This window comes from Salmo salar, chromosome 15 (assembly GCF_965601325.2).
Source record: "Salmo salar chromosome 15, fSalSal1, whole genome shotgun sequence".
NCBI lineage: Eukaryota > Metazoa > Chordata > Actinopteri > Salmoniformes > Salmonidae > Salmo > Salmo salar.
In genome coordinates this window covers 105,568,589-105,587,723 of record NC_138305.1, presented here as the reverse complement: position 1 = coordinate 105,587,723, position 19,135 = coordinate 105,568,589, and the positions used below count along the sequence as shown (strand labels likewise).

The 19,135-nt window shown below is 44.0% G+C and overlaps 1 protein-coding gene across 2 annotated transcripts in view; it reads left to right on the top strand.

The window, feature by feature from the left end:
• Positions 1–517: 517 nt before the first annotated feature.
• LOC106572826 (zinc finger protein PLAGL2) overlaps positions 518–19,135 on the top strand; it is a 42,912-nt gene continuing 24,294 nt past the window's right edge. Inside the window, exon 1 of one of the 2 annotated variants that reach the window (XM_014147333.3) lies at positions 518–765. The gene's annotated coding sequence lies outside the window, so the exon portion shown is untranslated. The remainder of the gene's footprint in view (positions 766–19,135) is intronic. The other variant, XM_082962240.1, reaches the window with a different exon arrangement.

Genomic DNA, 19,135 nt, shown 5'->3' with positions numbered 1-19,135 from the left:
CAGTGAAACATAGGCTATCTATAGGCCTATAAACTTGCCTCTCAATATAATCAATGTAAAATTGTTGATTAAGCAATATTGTACAAATATATGAGATTGCTGTTTTGACATAAATAAACATTTTATTCAATAAACATGCCTCAATTATCATTTTCAGAAACAAACAATGCCAAATCAATAGGCTATAATAAAAATGTATATCGAAAATAACATTCATATTCTTCAAATATATAGTAGACATGTTGATCAGAATAATATATAGACTATAATGATTGTATATGTGAAAATGTAATATAAATGTTTATTAATCTTACTTTGTTTTCCTTTTAATTTATTGTTACATTAAGTCTGTCTAAAGTTGAAATACCTCCGTCAGTTATGTATTCTGATAGGGTAGACTGCAGTGGAATCAGTTCTATATTGCCATAAGCATTAGTGTGAGAACGTCAGTGTAACACGACAGAGTAAACCGCTTGTCCCTGGGTAAAAAAAAAGTTGGTGAAAGTGGCCTGACGTCACATTCCCACAATGCTCGCGCCCCATAACTCGCTGCAGCCTGAGAGCGAGACAGAGACACAGTCAGGCCCCGAATATAGAAACATTATAGAACATTTTAGAAACAAATGATCAAACAACAGATCGAGGGAAGAAAGACGGTGAAAAGTGGCGTGGGGTCTCTCCCACGGTACGTTTGCGAATAGTCGGTGATGGAATGTTACCGGGGTTCCATGAGAAATTGACTAATGCGGCGCTGGAAACTTTTTGGTGGGTAACTGCTCGTTTTTTTTGTTGTAAGATCTCATAATGTAGCTGCACGTTCTGATGTGTGCATGTTTAAAATAAAAATACGATTTAGATTATTACAGCAACTTTCTTCAATGATTATCGATAGATTGATGTTCACGAGATTTCAATGATCAGTGATATGTTGTAGTTCTGCAGTCGGACAAGGTTTAATTTAGCTTATTTTGTAGAAGTATGTCAGCATCGGGGTATTTAAATCTTAATTACGCGATCGTTTCTTCGCTGTAACACATTTAAATCATTGAAGTTGTAAACATTATGCATTGTGTTAAAGATGGCTTTGGCAATGATGATTGATGTTCGGTGCGAGTTTTCTACGAATTGCAGAATTTTTAATAATTTCCGAATATTTATCATGGTGAACATGCTACTGCAGAAGAGCGAGGGAGATAGAAGAAGGGACGTCCCTGTTGTATTTGAAATAGTAAACTACTTCGATTTTTTTTTAAAAGTAGGTCTGCCTACTACACATGTGACATTCAATGTTTACATGCACCATATCCTAATGCATGGAAGTTGTTGCTTGATTTCCAGGCGTTCAAAATCATCACACCATAGAAGTGTGACTATTTGAGTGTTTTCCTTCGACAGTTCTTCCATACTGTAATGGCTTGTGTCATGTGTTTGTCGCTGATCGAACTTTTCGGGCGGATTGAGGGGCTATGCGACTTTTGCGTCTCGTGTCTGTCTGTCTGTCTGTCTGTCTGTGTGTGTGTGTGCCTCGTAATGGTTAAATAACACTATAGCACGCCCTTAGAATGGGGTAGGGTCATGTTATGGATGCGGGAGGGAGCTCGCCTCGTTTCATATGCACTGATACACTTTTGTTGTTGTTCTGTTGTTGAACTTTGTAATTTCGTTTCAAACTGTTTTGTCAAACAACATTTGACTCTAAGAAAACAGATTCTGAGAAGCAACATGTGATTCTGTTGTCTGCACTGGCTGATCTCAATTATTATCTTTAATAATATTTTAGGCATGGGCCTAATTTTGTATTTTGAAGTGTTTAGCTTATTTTCATGCTTTGATGTAGTCTACCTTATACACGTAGAAAGAAGACTTCCAGTGGCGACAGTGATGTCAAGGATCCACATCGTAGCCTAATAGTACGTGCATCAGGCCTACATTGTAACAGCAGAGGACTTGTGTGTGCTGATACGGCTGTATAATTAATCATAATTAATTGTACCAAACCCACATTGCAACGCTACTCCCACTATTGCAACAGGACGGAGCCTGAAACATTGAGCAACACGTCAAAACACCTGTGACGTAGTGGCTGTTGGGAGGCTGCAATGGACTTTTAGTAGTTTCGATCATTTCAAGTTTTACGTGACTAGCCTATTATAGCCTATTCGGCTTTCAATGCTATTGCTAACTACTTATTGAATGTTCGACGACGTACAGGCTATGCTTTCCGTGTGAAAGTATGGCTACTTGGCGTAAAGTAGGCCTGTAGATACAACGTTGCTTCATTTGGCAACAATGTTGCAGGATAAATAAACAATATGAGTCCCCACCGCCTATAGATAATGTAGGCTACATTTATGCATAGTTGTCTAGGCTTGGCTACCTAATAATCACCACGAAATCTTGTGAGGCAACAAATAGCCTACTCGCCGTTATGGCAGGTCTGACACGAGCATGCTCCCTCCATCAAGGCCTCACTTCCACTGCCTCCAGCCACATAATAAGGAAATGGAAGATGAGAACGTCGATGCTTTTTGTTTTGGACAATTGCAGTGCAAGTTGAGACTCTAATGTTGATGTTTGTTCTTTTCCTCATTATTTCTGAGTGAGATTTAGGTCAAACTAAAGTTAAATAAAAACTTGATGCATGTGTAGGCTACAAAGTCATATCTGGAATAAATAGGTAGTGGATATAGCCTACTTCTGAAATAGTGGTAACTCCACAACAAATTTTTATTTTCAATATTCAATGAAACTTCTCAAAACAAACCTTTGACTAGGACAATTTAAGATATATATATTTTTAATGTAAACATTTCAAAGTTAAACAGTTTTAGAAGTATGTTCTTTGTGGAAAAGAAAGTCTGAATTACAAATAACCTAGTAATATCACATTAAACTGGACTAAATATATTTATTTTTCCTCATCCTTGTTTTTGTAGATAAAGATAACTAACTATTTTATTCAGCGGTATGTACGTTTTCATGGATAAACATTTTGAATACTCTTGAAAAACTTTTGAAATACTTATACAACATCGTTTGATTACCTGATACATGAGCTTAGCCTGTGTGGTGGGAAGCCAACACGCTACATGTTTGCCTTTGATAGAGAAATGGTTTTGTGTGTGGTGGAGGTCCCCTCGCTTCCTCTGGAAATGTCCCACAATCCCCTTCACCTCTGTGGGTAGGAGGCTGATTTCCATGAGAAAAGAGCATCAGTTAGGTTAATGGAAAGGACAGCTCTCAGGGAGAACACATGGTAGTTAATAACCAGAGAAGAACAGGAACAGCTCTGATCCTATCTTTGTATTTCTTCACCTTCTGGGGAGCACAGAGGAGTGGCGAGGCCGGTGGGGACAGTGGATTCGTGTAACAATGGATGTTAGCATCAAGGCGGCAACAAGATTGTTCTATTTTGTTATTTTCTCAAGAAAGCATGAGAAAAACAGGCAGATTGGGAGCCTGAGAACTGCCGCGGATCATGGGCATCAGAGGAAGTCTGTCTCTCAAAGTGTGTGTATCACAGGAGGTTGGTGGAGGACGAGCTCGTGGTAATGACTGGCGCAGAATCAGTGGAACGGTATCAAATACATCAAACACATGGTCTCCATGTGTTTGATGCCATTCCATTTGCTCCGTTCCAGACATTATTATGAGCCGTTTTCCCCGCAGCACCCTCGTGTGTGTGTGCGCGTGTGTGTGTGTGTGTGTGTGTGTGTGTGTGTGTGTGTGTGTGTGTGTGTGTGTGTGTGTGCGCGTGTGTGCGTCAACCGAGAAGGGAATAATTATTTATTTGAGTTATATGATGTAATGTTTCACACAGTAGCACTGTTGACTGTTGAACCCTGTGGTTGTTTTGGTCACTCCAACTCAGAGAGATGACATCAGAGCCAAGTTCACAGGGCTAATAGCACTCCCAAATCATCCTCATCGCAGCTGAACAGTCCAGCACCATAGAGATAAGTAGATAACTCTTCCAAAGGTTGGCTAAGTGGTGATTCACCACACACACAAAGCTGTTCTGTTTATTTGATGAACGTAGTTATCAATTAAACGAAGCAATGGAATTTCACTTATATCTATGGTTTGATTAAAGTGTGACATGTTTTTAATGTTTGGATATCATCATTTTATTTTCCTAAAGACTTTCTCACCCCCTTCTTTGTTTTCTGTCAGCTTTGTTTTGAATTCTGTTCAATACTTATTATTTATCATTTTCATTATGGGTATATATATTTATATATACCGGTATGAAGATCTACCTGTATGCAAAATCTAAATGAGGATTATTGCCATGAACCAATTTTCTGAAACCTCGTTGAGAATTGAAGGAAAACTGACTGGATCATGTTTTGAAGGTAGCAACAGCATTCATTCTGAAAACATTTTAACAACTCGTTTTTACCAATGAATGCTGTTGCTCACATGCAAACACACACACACACATACACACACACATATGACACACACATTCATGTAGATCCATTCAGAGTGGTAGACGTTGCTCTGGGCCGTTACACATTCTGATGGCCCTTGCAGTGTGCAGGTCTGTAGTAGGAGGAGGATGCTAAATGCAGTGTGCAGGTCTGTAGTAGTAGGAGGATGCTAAATGCAGTGTGCAGGTCTGTAGTAGTAGGAGGAGGATGCTAAATGCAGTGTGCAGGTCTGTAGTAGGAGGAGGATGCTAAATGCTGTGTGCAGGTCTGTAGTAGTAGGAGGATGCTAAATGCAGTGTGCAGGTCTGTAGTAGGAGGAGGATGCTAAATGCAGTGTGCAGGTCTGTAGTAGGAGGAGGATGCTAAATGCTGTGTGCAGGTCTGTAGTAGTAGGAGGATGCTAAATGCAGTGTGCAGGTCTGTAGTAGTAGGAGGATGCTAAATGCAGTGTGCAGGTCTGTAGTAGTAGGAGGAGGATGCTAAATGCAGTGTGCAGGTCTGTAGTAGTAGTAGGAGGATGCTAAATGCAGTGTGCAGGTCTGTAGTAGTAGGAGGAGGATGCTAAATGCAGTGTGCAGGTCTGTAGTAGTAGGAGGAGGATGCTAAATGCAGTGTGCAGGTCTGTAGTAGTAGGAGGAGGGTGCTAAATGCAGTGTGCAGGTCTGTAGTAGTAGGAGGAGGATGCTAAATGCAGTGTGCAGGTCTGTAGTAGTAGGAGGAGGATGCTAAATGCAGTGTGCAGGTCTGTAGTAGTAGGAGGAGGATGCTAAATGCAGTGTGCAGGTCTGTAGTAGTAGGAGGATGCTAAATGCAGTGTGCAGGTCTGTAGTAGTAGGAGGATGCTAAATGCAGTGTGCAGGTCTGTAGTAGTAGGAGGAGGATGCTAAATGCAGTGTGCAGGTCTGTAGTAGGAGGAGGATGCTAAATGCAGTGTGCAGGTCTGTAGTAGGAGGAGGATGCTAAATGCAGTGTGCAGATCTGTAGTAGGAGGAGGATGCTAAATGCAGTGTGCATGTCTGTAGTAGGAGGAGGATGCTAAATGCAGTGTGCAGGTCTGTAGTAGTAGGAGGATGCTAAATGCAGTGTGCAGGTCTGTAGTAGTAGGAGGATGCTAAATGCAGTGTGCAGGTCTGTAGTAGTAGTAGGAGGATGCTAAATGCAGTGTGCAGGTCTGTAGTAGTAGGAGGAGGATGCTAAATGCAGTGTGCAGGTCTGTAGTAGGAGGAGGATGCTAAATGCAGTGTGCAGGTCTGTAGTAGTAGGAGGAGGATGCTAAATGCAGTGTGCAGGTCTGTAGTAGTAGTAGGAGGATGCTAAATGCAGTGTGCAGGTCTGTAGTAGTAGGAGGAGGATGCTAAATGCAGTGTGCAGGTCTGTAGTAGGAGGAGGATGCTAAATGCAGTGTGCAGGTCTGTAGTAGTAGGAGGATGCTAAATGCAGTGTGCAGGTCTGTAGTAGTAGGAGGAGGATGCTAAATGCAGTGTGCAGGTCTGTAGTAGTAGGAGGAGGATGCTAAATGCAGTGTGCAGGTCTGTAGTAGTAGGAGGAGGATGCTAAATGCAGTGTGCAGGTCTGTAGTAGTAGGAGGAGGATGCTAAATGCAGTGTGCAGGTCTGTAGTAGTAGGAGGATGCTAAATGCAGTGTGCAGGTCTGTAGTAGTAGGAGGATGCTAAATGCAGTGTGCAGGTCTGTAGTAGTAGGAGGAGGATGCTAAATGCAGTGTGCAGGTCTGTAGTAGGAGGAGGATGCTAAATGCAGTGTGCAGGTCTGTAGTAGGAGGAGGATGCTAAATGCAGTGTGCAGGTCTGTAGTAGGAGGAGGATGCTAAATGCAGTGTGCAGGTCTGTAGTAGGAGGAGGATGCTAAATGCAGTGTGCAGGTCTGTAGTAGTAGGAGGATGCTAAATGCAGTGTGCAGGTCTGTAGTAGTAGGAGGATGCTAAATGCAGTGTGCAGGTCTGTAGTAGGAGGAGGATGCTAAATGCAGTGTGCAGGTCTGTAGTAGGAGGAGGATGCTAAATGCAGTGTGTAGGTCTGTAGTAGTAGGAGGAGGATGCTAAATGCAGTGTGCAGGTCTGTAGTAGTAGGATGAGGATGCTAGATGCAGTGTGCAGGTCTGTAGTAGGAGGAGGATGCTAAATGCAGTGTGCAGGTCTGTAGTAGGAGGAGGATGCTAAATGCAGTGTGCAGGTCTGTAGTAGTAGGAGGATGCTAAATGCAGTGTGCAGGTCTGTAGTAGGAGGAGGATGCTAAATGCTGTGTGCAGGTCTATAGTAGTAGGAGGATGCTAAATGCAGTGTGCAGGTCTGTAGTAGTAGGAGGATGCTAAATGCAGTGTGCAGGTCTGTAGTAGGAGGAGGATGCTAAATGCAGTGTGTAGGTCTGTAGTAGTAGGAGGAGGATGCTAAATGCAGTGTGCAGGTCTGTAGTAGTAGGAGGAGGATGCTAAATGCAGTGTGCAGGTCTGTAGTAGGAGGAGGATGCTAAGTGCAGGTCTGTAGTAGGAGGAGGATGCTAAATGCAGTGTGCAGGTCTGTAGTAGGAGGAGGATGCTAAATGCAGTGTGCAGGTCTATAGTAGTAGGAGGATGCTAAATGCAGTGTGCAGGTCTGTAGTAGTAGGAGGATGCTAAATGCAGTGTGCAGGTCTGTAGTAGGAGGAGGATGCTAAATGCAGTGTGCAGGTCTGTAGTAGGAGGAGGATGCTAAATGCTTGAACCACATACTGCCACTTTTCCTTCTGGATTTATTTCTGGGAAGAGCAGAGCAGCTGTGGCTTTTCAGGACCTAGTTCCATCCATCACGAAGCACCACTTAAACACCTCTCCCTCTGTCTCTCTCTCCCCCCCTCTCTCTCTGTCCTCCATCCATCTCATCCAAAGACTGGGGCTACACCCCTCCTTTCCCTCTGTCTTTCTCTCTCCCCCCTCTCTCTCTCTCTGTCCTCCATCCATCTCATCCAAAGACTGGGGCTACACCCCTCCTTTCCCTCTGTCTTTCTCTCTCCCCCCCTCTCTCTCTCTGTCCTCCATCCATCTCATCCAAAGACTGGGGCTACACCCCTCAGGGCTACTTCCTCTATGGTGTCTGTTCTAGATTTATTGCCTGTCTTTTCTCTCTGCAGTAAACACATTGTTTAGTTTTTGGGACTTCGCTGTCAGTTCATTGTCTTTGACATATGGTTTCAACCTCAGAACATACTGGGACATCTCATGGTTCTTTCCAAACAGAATAATGATGAGATCAGTTGACATACAACTGCTATCTGAGGGCCCAGTTTGGTGAAAGATTAAGCTGATGTACAGGAGAAACGAAGACTGGAGGAACATGTATATATAGATAGACATATGTCAAGGTATCTATCAGAAATGGAGAACTTTTCCCCCTGAAGTGAAATGCATCGATTTTTTTTATTAATATTCCTGATGTGATTACTACTCAGCGAAATGACCAAGTCAGAGGCTAAATATAAAGGTCAGGTTAAATTGCTCACGCCAATGTTTTGCAATATCTCTGTTCACAAACTACTGCCTGTGGAAACACTCCCACTCTGAAAACTTTGACCTGTGACGTGAGCCTACCTGGCAGATGTATCATGTTTTACAGTACCCAAAGGGATTCTGTGGGAAATATATTTACTGTGTAAGAACTGCAAAGTAGGTTCTGTTGTGTTGAGCCTCAACCACGAACCTCACTCTGGAGGGAGTTAGTGCCTTGACACAGATTGACAGTTTATGAATCCTGAACTCCACTAAGAAAAACCTCACCTCGGATCATTCGCTACCATTGTTTCTAAAGATGCTAAGTTTAGGTAAGTGGCAGGAGAACATGTAGGTTTGCATTAAAGAGTTTTGAAATAATGAAAATAAGATATACCTAAACGTGGGTCATATCCCTGCCTAAGGAGGCAGTTATTCATCTTAGCCCTGTAATGCCTTAAATATGCACCGATCCAGTTATGCCATCTTATGTGCCAGTGAATCAGAGGTGATCAGAGGGGAACCGAGAAAAACTGTACTACTGAGAGGATCAGAGGGGAACTGAGAGGAACTGAGAGGAACTGTAGTACTGAGAGGATCTGAGAGGAACTGTAGTACTGAGAGGATCAGAGAGGAACTGTAGTACTGAGAGGATCAGAGAGGAACTGAGAGGAACTGTAGTACTGAGAGGATCAGAGAGGAACTGTAGTACTGAGAGGATCAGAGAGGAACTGTAGTAATGAGAGGATCAGAGAGGAACTGTAGTACTGAGAGGATCAGAGAGGAACTGTAGTACTGAGAGGATCAGAGGGGAATGTAGTACTGAGAGGATCAGAGGGGAACTGTACAGTCGTGGCCAAAAGTTTTGAGAATGACACAAATATTAATTTTCACAAAGTATGCTGCCTCAGTTTGTATGATGGCAATTTGCATATACTCCAGAATGTTATGAAGAGTGATCAGATGAATTGCAATTATTTGCAAAGTCCCTCTTTGCCATGCAAATGAACTGAATCCCTAAAAAAATATTTTCACTGTATTTCAGCCCTGCCACAAAAGGACCAGCTGACATCATGTCAGTGATTCTCTCATTAACACAGGTGTGACTGTTGATGAGGACAAGGCTGGAGATCACTCTGTCATGCTGATTGAGTTTGAATAACAGACTGGAAGCTTCAAAAGGAGGGTGGTGCTTGGAATCATTGTTCTTCCTCTGTCAACCATGGTTACCTGCAAGGAAACACGTGTCGTCATCATTGCTTTGCACTAAAAGGGCTTCACAGGCAAGGATATTGCTGCCAGTAAGATTGCACCTAAATCACCCATTTATTGGATCATCAAGAACTTCAAGGAGAGCGGTTCAATTGTTGTGAAGAAGGCTTCAGGGCATCCAAGAAAGTCCAGCAAGCACCAGGACCGTCTCCTAAAGTTGATTCAGCTGCGGGATCGGGACACCACCAGTACAGAGCTTGCTCAGGAATGGCAGCAGGCAGGTGTGTGCATCTGCACGCACAGTGAGGCGAAGACTTTTGGAGGATGGCCTGCTGTCAATAAGGGCAGCAAAGAAGCCACTTCTCTCCAGGAAAAACATCAGGGATAGATTGATATTCTGCAAAAGGTACAGGGATTGGACTGCTGAGGACTGGGGTAAAGTCATTTTCTCTGATGAATCCCCTTTCCAATTGTTTAGGGCATCCGGAAAAAAACTTGTCCGGAGAAGACCAGGTGAGCGCTACCATCAGTCCTGTGTCATGCCAACAGTAAAGCATCCTGAGACCATTCATGTGTGGGGTTCCTTCTCAGCCAAGGGAGTGGGCTCACTCACAATTTTGCCTAAGAACACAGCCATGAATAAAGAATGGTACCAACACATCCTCCGAGAACAACTTCTCCCAACCATCCAGGAACAGTTTGGTGACGAACAATGCTTTTTCCAGCATGATGGAGCACCTTGCCATAAGGCAAAAGTGATAACTAAGTGGCTCGGGGAACAAAACATCGATATTTTGGGTCCATGGCCAGGAAACTCTCCAGACCTTAGTCCCATTGAGAATTTATGGTCAATCCTCAAGAGGCGGGTGGACAAACAAAAACCCACAAATTCGGACAAACTCCAAGCATTGATTATGCAAGAATGGGCTGCCATCAGTCAGGATGTGGCCCAGAAGTTAATTGACAGCATGCCAGGGTGGATTGCAGAGGTCTTGAAAAAGAAGGGTCAACACTGCAAATATTGACTCTTTGCATCAACTTCATGTAATTGTCAATAAAAGCATTTGACACTTATGAAATGCTTGTAATTATACTTCAGTATTCCATAGTAACATCTGACAAAAATATCTAAAGACACTGAAGCAGCAAACTTTGTGGAAATTAATATTTGTGTGGTTCTCAAAACTTTTGGCCACGACTGTAGTACTGAGGATCAGAGGACTATAGTACTGAGAGTAATGCCTGATTCACACTCGGAGCAGAACACAGTCAGACACCGTGTCTGGTGACACGTTACCCCTTCCTTCTTCTCAAGTGATTTTTAACAACCCCGCCCTGCTCCACAACCCCGCCCTGCTCCACAACCCCGCCCTGCTCCACAACCCCGCCCTGCTCCACAACCCCGCCCTGCTCCACAATCACAACCCCTAAATAATTATGCCAACGAAAGCATCTCTCCCTCCTTAGATGACGTTAAAGCATCTCTCCCTCCTTAGATGACGTTAAAGCATCTCTCCCTCCTTAGATGACGTTAAAGCATCTCTCCCTCCTTAGATGACGTTAAAGCATCTCTCCCTCCTTCGATGACGTTAAAGCATCTCTCCCTCCTTCGATGACGTTAAAGCATCTCTCCCTCCTTCGATGACGTTAAAGCATCTCTCCCTCCTTAGATGACGTTAAAGCATCTCTCCCTCCTTAGATGACGTTAAAGCATCTCTCCCTCCTTCGATGACAAGAAAGCATCTCTCCCTCCTTAGATGACGTTAAAGCATCTCTCCCTCCTTCGATGACAAGAAAGCATCTCTCCCTCCTTCGATGACGTTAAAGCATCTCTCCCTCCTTCGATGACAAGAAAGCATCTCTCCCTCCTTAGAAAGAAGTAGAAAAACATGAAGTTGAGACAGTGTTAAATGATTCCCACTTTTCTGGTAACATTCAAAGCTCAATATTTGGCCAAAAAGTTTGAGAGGGTGGTGAAGGTAAGGATGCATACATTGAGAGATGAGGGAATATGAACATTGAACATTGGGTTTGTAAATGTGAAGAGAACTTCATTAGGACAGTAGAGTGTATGGGAGGGGGAAGTCCATCAGGTACCGCAGCTTTGCTCTGTGTCTAGGTGAATGTGCTCTGTTCATTCAAGACCAAGTTGAGTACAATTCAGTTTCTGATCTGAAGTCTGTCTGAACATGTCATTGTTTTAACCGCAATAAATTCACATAGTAAATGAACCTACGTTAATCAGTGGTTCATAGTTACAACAGTTTTTCTATAACTGAGAGAGGAAAAAAATAAAGCTCTGCATGCAGTGACGCTGTTAACTCAGCCTAGCGCCCTTTTGGACCAGGAGTCCTGATTGGCTGCTTTATTTCTTCTCTTTATCTCCTGTCCTCTATTCATCTCTCGTTTGTTACCTTTCTCTGACATCCTCCCACCTCTCTGACATCCTCCCACTTCTCTGACATCCTCCCACTTCTCTGACATCCTCCCACCTCTGCTGACATCCTCCCACCTCTCGCCCTCCCCCTCGACCTCCCACCTCTGCTCCTCCTCGCCCACCTCTCTGCATCCTCCCCACCTCTCTCCTCCTCCCACCTCTCCCCTCCTCCCACCTTTCCCCCTCCTCCCACCTCTCTCATCCTCCCACCTCTCTCATCCTCCCACCTCTCTCCTCCTCCCACTTCTCTGACATCCTCCCACTTCTCTGACATCCTCCCACCTCTCTCCTCCTCCCACCTCTCTGACATCCTCCCTCTCTCTCCCCCATAATACGGCAGTACTACCCCATTCACACATAGATACCGTACCCTTCATGAACACGTGGTTGACTGCATGTTGTCACATTTCTTCCTCTTCCTCTCTCTTCCTCTCCTCAAAGTCTTGGATGACAACAACACAAAAAAATGAAAGTTGAGTGACAACTTTGAGTCCCTTTTCTGTGTCCCCTCCAGCTTTAGTGTGAACTTTTTGAGTTTGATTGAAGGTCTCCTTTCTCTGGTGTCTGGTGTGAAAGCTGTCCTAATTGAATGATAAAGTGCCCCCTGAGATGGAGTCCAGTGAACAGGCAACAATGCCAAGCCTGTGTGTGGTAGAGGGATTTTGGTTCACATCCAGCCTTTGCCTCTCTACTCCGAGAGAGGGCCTATTATACAGCTCTCTGCTGGACTAGGTCACGTGACCGCATCTCTCTCTCTCTCTCTCTCTCTCGCTCTCTCTCTCTCTCTCTCCCCCCTCTCTGTACTGTGTCCTCCCCTTCCCCAGTGTGGGCTGGCCAATCGCGGACCAGTGGGTCCTCTTCACACTGGCCATGTGGTTGAATGGCCTCATTTTGCCAGCGAGTGACTTTCTGCACATATCTCTGTGCTCACCGCCTCAGCTGCCTGCTGAACGCCACAGTGACAGGGGGGGAACAGATCTGTATCCAGGCATGTTCAGCTCATAGAGATACAACCGCCAGAGAGTTTCTGCAAAAACTCACCAGCTCAAAATATCCTAAATGAACATACACATTCATGTCTTTATCTATGGTAGAATGTCCTACAGTATAGATGGACGTGACTTTGAAGAGGATGAGAGCTTTTGAGAGAGACAGTTGGAACTTCGTGTCTATCTAACGTTCATACGTCTATGCCGACTTTCAGTGTTTTGCTGTTGTGTTGTTGGGCTGCATTCCCTTAGCCTACAGCTGGTTTTTCTATCTGCGTACAAATGAAATTAAATTTGTCGTATCAGTTTAGTTATTTTTGTCCATATTCACCAAAACAGGAGATACTTCAATATGTGAATATACTTTGATCTTGCCTAAACACCAAACTGTGACTAGAGAGAGATGTTTATTTAATGCTCTTCTGTTTAGCACCTCGGTCCAAATATTGAAGTACAGTACTTGCCAGTTTGCTCTGTGTTTTTGTGGAGAAACACTACAAAAGTATGTGGACACCCTTTCAAATGAGTGGATTTGACTATTTCAGCCACATCCGTTGCTGACAGGTGTATAAAATCGAGCACACAGCCATGCAATCTCCATAGACAAACATTGGCAGTAGAATGGCCCGAATTGAAGAGCTCAGGGACTTTCAACGTGGCACCATCATAGGATGCCACCTTTCAAACAAGTCAGTTTGTCAAATTTCTGCCCTGCTAGAGCTGCCCTGGTCAACTGTAAGTCAAACAAATCAAATTTTATTGGTCACATACACATGTTTAGCAGATGTTATTGCGGGTGTAACAAAATGCTATTGTTTCTAGCTCCAACAGTGCAGTAATATCTAACAAGTAATATCTAACATTTCACAACAATATACACAATACACACAAATGTAAAGGAAGGGAATTAAGAATATATAAATATTTGGATGAGCAACATTTTAGAATACAGTATATACATATGAGATGAGTAATGCAAAATATGTCAACATTATTAGTGACTAGTGTTCCATTATTAAAGTGACTAGTGTTCCATTATTAAAGTGACCAGTGATTCCATGTCTATGTATATAGGGCAGCAGCCTCTAAGGTGCAGGGTTACGTAACCGGGTAGAAGCCGCCTAGTGATGGCTATTTAACAGTCTGATGGCCTTGAGATAGAAGCTGTTTTTCAGTCTCTCTGTCCCCGCTTTGATGCACCTGTACTGACCTCGCCTTCTGGATGGTAGTGGGGTGAACAGGCAGTGGCTCAGGTGGTTGTTGTCCTTGATGATCTTTTTGGACTTCCTGTGACATCAGGTGCTGTAGGTGTCCTGGAGGGAAGGTAGTTTACCCCCGGTGATGCGTTGGGCAGACCGCACCACCCTCTGGAGAGCTGTTATTGTGAAGTGGAAACGTCTAGGAGAAACAACCGTTCCGCCGCGAAGTGGTAGGCCACACAAGCTCACAGAACGGGATCGCTGAAGTGCGTAATGCCTCTGGAAGCAACGACAACACAAGCACTGTTCACCAGGAGCTTTATGAAATGGGTTTCCATGGCCGAGGAGACGCACACAAGCCTAAGATCACCATGTGCGATGCCAAGCGTCGGCTGGAGTGATGTAAAGCTCGCTGCCATTGGACTCTGGCACAGTGGAAACACGTTCTCTGGAGTGATGAATCACGCTTCACCATCTGGCATTCTGATGGACGAATCTGGGTGTTTGGCGGATGCCAGGAGAACGCTACCTGCCCCAATGCATAGTGCCAACTATAAAGTTTGGTGGAGGATGGAATAATGGTCTAGGGCTGTTTTTCATGGTTCAGGCTAGGTCCCTTAATTCCAGTGCAGGGAAATCTTAACGCTACAGCATACATTGACATTCTAGACAATTCTGTGCTTTCAACTTTATGGCAACAGTTTGGGGAAGTCCCTCTCCTGTTTCAGCATGACAATGCCCCTGTGCACAAAGCGAGGTCCATAGAGAAATGGTTTGTTGAGATCGGTGTAGAAGAACATGACTGGCCTGCACAGAGCCCTGACCTCAACCCCATCGAACACCTTTGGGATGATGTGGAACACCAACTGCGAGCCAGGCTCAATCGCCAAACATCAATGCCCGAGATCACTAATGCTCTTGTGGCTGAATGTAAGCAAGTCCCATCAACAATGTTCCAACATCTAGTGGAAAGCCTTCCCAGAAGAGTGGAGGCTGTCTTAACAGCAAAGGGGGGACCAACTCCATATTAATGCCCATGATTTTGGGATGATGTGTTCAAGGAGCAGGTGTCCACATACCTTTGGCCATGTAGTTTAAGTGACCGGTTGATCTCCCATAAGCCTCAGCTAGATGGCAGCACGCTCACCACTGTGGTGGATGAAGATTTGAAATCAGTCAATCCTTCATTGGTATTTGTTATTTGTTAAGTGAACTGATCAGTCGTAGCGTTTCCTAAATGATTGTTATGTAATGAATAGTATGGAATGGGATTAATCAATCTTTTGTAAGGGGAAAATGATTATATTATCCTGGCGTTTTAATGTCTGTACTTTTATGGTAATTACTGCAAACCATATATGTATGTTTAGGGGAAAGTGACAAAGAGATGTACTGTAGACTGAAGCTCATCTGGCATTGACCTCTGGTACTGAGACGGGCAATCTGTTAACTATTTTACCCCTCATCTGAAACCTGAGTAGTCCAGGGCTTCAAGCATACCCTCCTTTCTCACACACACACTCACACACACACACTCACACACACACACACACACACACACACACACACACACACACACACACACACACACACACACACACCACACACACACACACAAGTTGTACTTGCAGTGTACTGGAGGTAGTGAGGTGGAAGGCCAGTCATTCTAATGGGAGTGTGTTTTTTATATCTGGGGAGGAGAAGAACGGAGGAGGAAAGTGTTAATGAATAACTACTGAACAGGGAGTCCCCCAGACCTAATTCTCTCCTTTCTCTTTCTCTCTCCTTCTCCTTTCTCTCTTTCTTTCTCTCTCTCTCCCTTCTCCTTTCTTTCTCTCCCTTCTCCTTTCTTTCTCTCTCTCCCTTCTCCTTTCTTTCTCTCTCTCCCTTCTCCTTTCTTTCTCTCTCTCCCTTCTCCTTTCTTTCTCTCTCTCTCTCTCCCCCTTCTTCTTTCTCTCCCTTTCTCTCTCCTTTTGCTTTCTCTTTCTCTCTCCTTTCTCTTTTTCTCCTCTTTTTCTCTCTCTCTCTCTCCCTTCTTTCCTTTCTCTCTCCTTTCTCTTTCCCGTCCTACACATTTTGCGTTTCCCCCTCTTGCCAACTCTTTCAAACATGCCGATCGTCTCATGATACTGAAGAGAAATTCACCTGTAGAGTTAGTCCCTTGTTGCCATCCCTCGATGATGCAGGGGGATAGCCTGTCTCTGCTATTCCTTATGGAAGAATGGCCACTAACCTGCTCAATAGAGGTATCACCTCTCCCCATGTCTACATCCTCTGATCTGGTTTCCAATATCTCTACCCCTGATACAAAGACTCATCTATGTCCTGCGACTGACCAGTGAGCCAGTTGCACGTCACAGTACACACACATGGTTCAGTAACAGCCAGAGGAACCTACAGGACCAGAAGGGTGTACTACAAAGCACGATCAATGAGTTTAACTTCAATGAACTACCAGAAATAACTAACCATTAAGGAAGTTCAGCTTAGATAAGTGTTTTTGGTTGTTGAGTTAGGCTTGAATACAAAAATATAGTATTATTTCAGATCATTTAGGGAAGTTGGCTCGCTAACTCATTGATGCTGCTTTGTAGGCACCAGGGATTTAACAATGAGAAGTCTCAATTCTCTCTTTCAGTTTCACTATTGCTGACTCCGTCTTGCTCTTGCTTAGATAAACATACACAAAGGGCATTAGGGAGTCTGAACCCAATCCCCTCATAAACTCCCTTTCTGTGGTACGCTCCCCTTTCTCTCCCCTCTTCTCTCCCGCTCCTCGCTCTTCTCTCTCGCTCCTTGCTCCTCTTTCTCTCTCTCTCTTGCGCTATTTCTCCCCCCCTCTCTTTCCTCTCCTTTCATGTTTGTCATCCTCTCTGTCATATCTCTGGCAGAGCCTGTAGCCTCTGATTCAGAAAGTGATTTCGTTTTTAAAATTCAAGGAATGTAAGCTGCCCAGTGGCCATTTTCAAGGTCCTATTTATGCAAGAATTATTATATATATATTTTTTTCTCCACTTTTTGCCCCTCCCCCGCACATATTTAAAAAGTAGAAGGAAATGACTTGAAACAGCATACAAAAATTAGGGAAATTAGGAGTTGATTGACAGGAGCAAGGAGAAAGCTCTCCATTGAAACCTGTAGATTTCTGTAAACAAAGCCTGGTGAACAAGGCCTGTTGTTTTAAGCATAGCTGACGTTGCCAAACTTAGATTGTTTGTTGCTGACCCCGTATGAAAAAGAGAGCGCGAGTGGTGGGGAAACAAAAGTGTGAAAGGCCCGGCGCCCGGCGGCCTGTTGCCGTGGTTGTGGATATGTTAGCTCTCAGACAAAAACACAATCCTGTTTTTCTGTGGGCTAGTCTCCTCAACTAGTTGTTTCAAATGAAAAAATGTCTGTTTGTTAATAACACTTTGCATTAGGTTACCAGTTATGCAGGGTTTGTAAGTAAGCTAATGAATTAGGCTACTTTGCTTTGGACTAACAGAGGGACAGCAGGTGGACTAGCGGTTGCTAGTTCGAATCACCGAGCCGACAAGGTGAAAAATCCTTGAACAAAGCAGTTAACCCCCCAACAACATCAGCTCTCTCAGGCACCCGATGTGGCAGCCCCTCGCACCCCTCCCATTCAGAGGGCTTGAGCTAAGGTACCCAGTGTGGCAGGCCCTCACACCCCTCCCATTCAGAGGGCTTGAGCTAAGGTACCCAGTGTGGCAGCCCCTCACACCCCTCCCATTCAGAAGTCTTGAGCTAAGGTACCCAGTGTGGCAGCCCCTCACACCCCTCCCATTCAGAGGGCTTGAGCTAAGGTACCCAGTGTGGCAGGCCCTCACACCCCTCCCATTCAGAGGGCTTGAGCTAAGGTACCCAGTGTGGCAGTCCCTCGCACCCCTCCCATTCAGAGGGCTTGAGCTAAGGTACCCAGTGTGGCAACCCCTCACACCCCTCCCATTCAGAGGGCTTGAGCTAAGGTACCCAGTGTGGCAGCCCCTCGCACCCCTCCCATTCAGAGGGCTTGAGCTAAGGTACCCAGTGTGGCAGCCCCTCGCACCCCTCCCATTCAGAGGGCTTGAGCTAAGGTACCCAGTGTGGCAGTCCCTCGCACCCCTCCCATTCAGAGGGCTTGAGCTAAGGTACCCAGTGTGGCAACCCCTCACACCCCTCCCATTCAGAGGGCTTGAGCTAAGGTACCCAGTGTGGCAGCCCCTCGAACCCCTCCCATTCAGAGGGCTTGAGCTAATAGCCGGAAGTCAAGTTTCGGTTGGACCTTGTGTGTAACTGATAATAAAAATAAATCTAATGTGTCACCCCCCCTCCCCCAACAACAACAACAACAAATCCCCCCCAGAACAATGTAGATGATCATTAGGAATCACAACGTCATTGGGTATCTTGGATTGACCAATCAGCACACCCCGCCACAAATATAGACTGTTATTGTCGTTGGAACCCGGCTGATGGGTTGACTAAACACTTATTTTATTATTGATTATTGATTGATCGGAGGCTTTATGCCCAGTATTGTCCACCATATCATGTCAAAATAGTCAGGATCATACATGGGTTTGTTGATTTGTACCTTTTCATCCTTTTAATCCTTTAAAATGCACAGTTATTATATGGCCATCTTGTATCTGGACAAGCAATCATACAGTCTGAACCATCAGTTCATAGATGTTTAGAAATACTGACCGCTCACTTTATTAACTGATAAAAATAGACAATTACCAAACGTGAAATTTTTATTTTTTATTTTATTATTATTATTTTTTTTTTAGATCATTTGTCCTTGAGATACAGTAATGTGTAGATTTACCCTTCTGAGATTTCTGTCAGTTATAACAACAGTAATGAGTGACAGAACGCTTCATGTGTTCTTACAGTATCTGATATACAGTACCAGTCAAAAGTTTGGACACACCTACTCATATTTTCTTTATTTTTACTATTTTCTACATTGTAGAATAATAGTGAAGACATCAAAACTATGAAATAACACATATGGAATCATGTAGTAACCAAAGAAGTGTTATACATATCATAATATATTTCATATTTGAGATTCTTCAAAGTAGCCACTTTTTTCCTTGATTACAGCTTTGCACACTCTTGGCATTCTCTCAACCAGCTTCATGAGTTAGTCACCTGGAATGCATTTCAATTACAGGTGTGCCTTGTTAAAAGTTAATTTGTGGAATTTATTTTCTTCTTAATGCGTTTGAGCCAGTCAGTTGTGTTGTGACAAGGTAGGGGTGGTATACAGAAGATAGCCCTATTTGGTAAAATACCAAGTCCATATTTTTATTTATTTATTTTATTTCACCTTATATATGGCAAGAACAGCTCAAATAAGGAAAGCGAAACGACAGTCCATCAATACCTTAAGACAT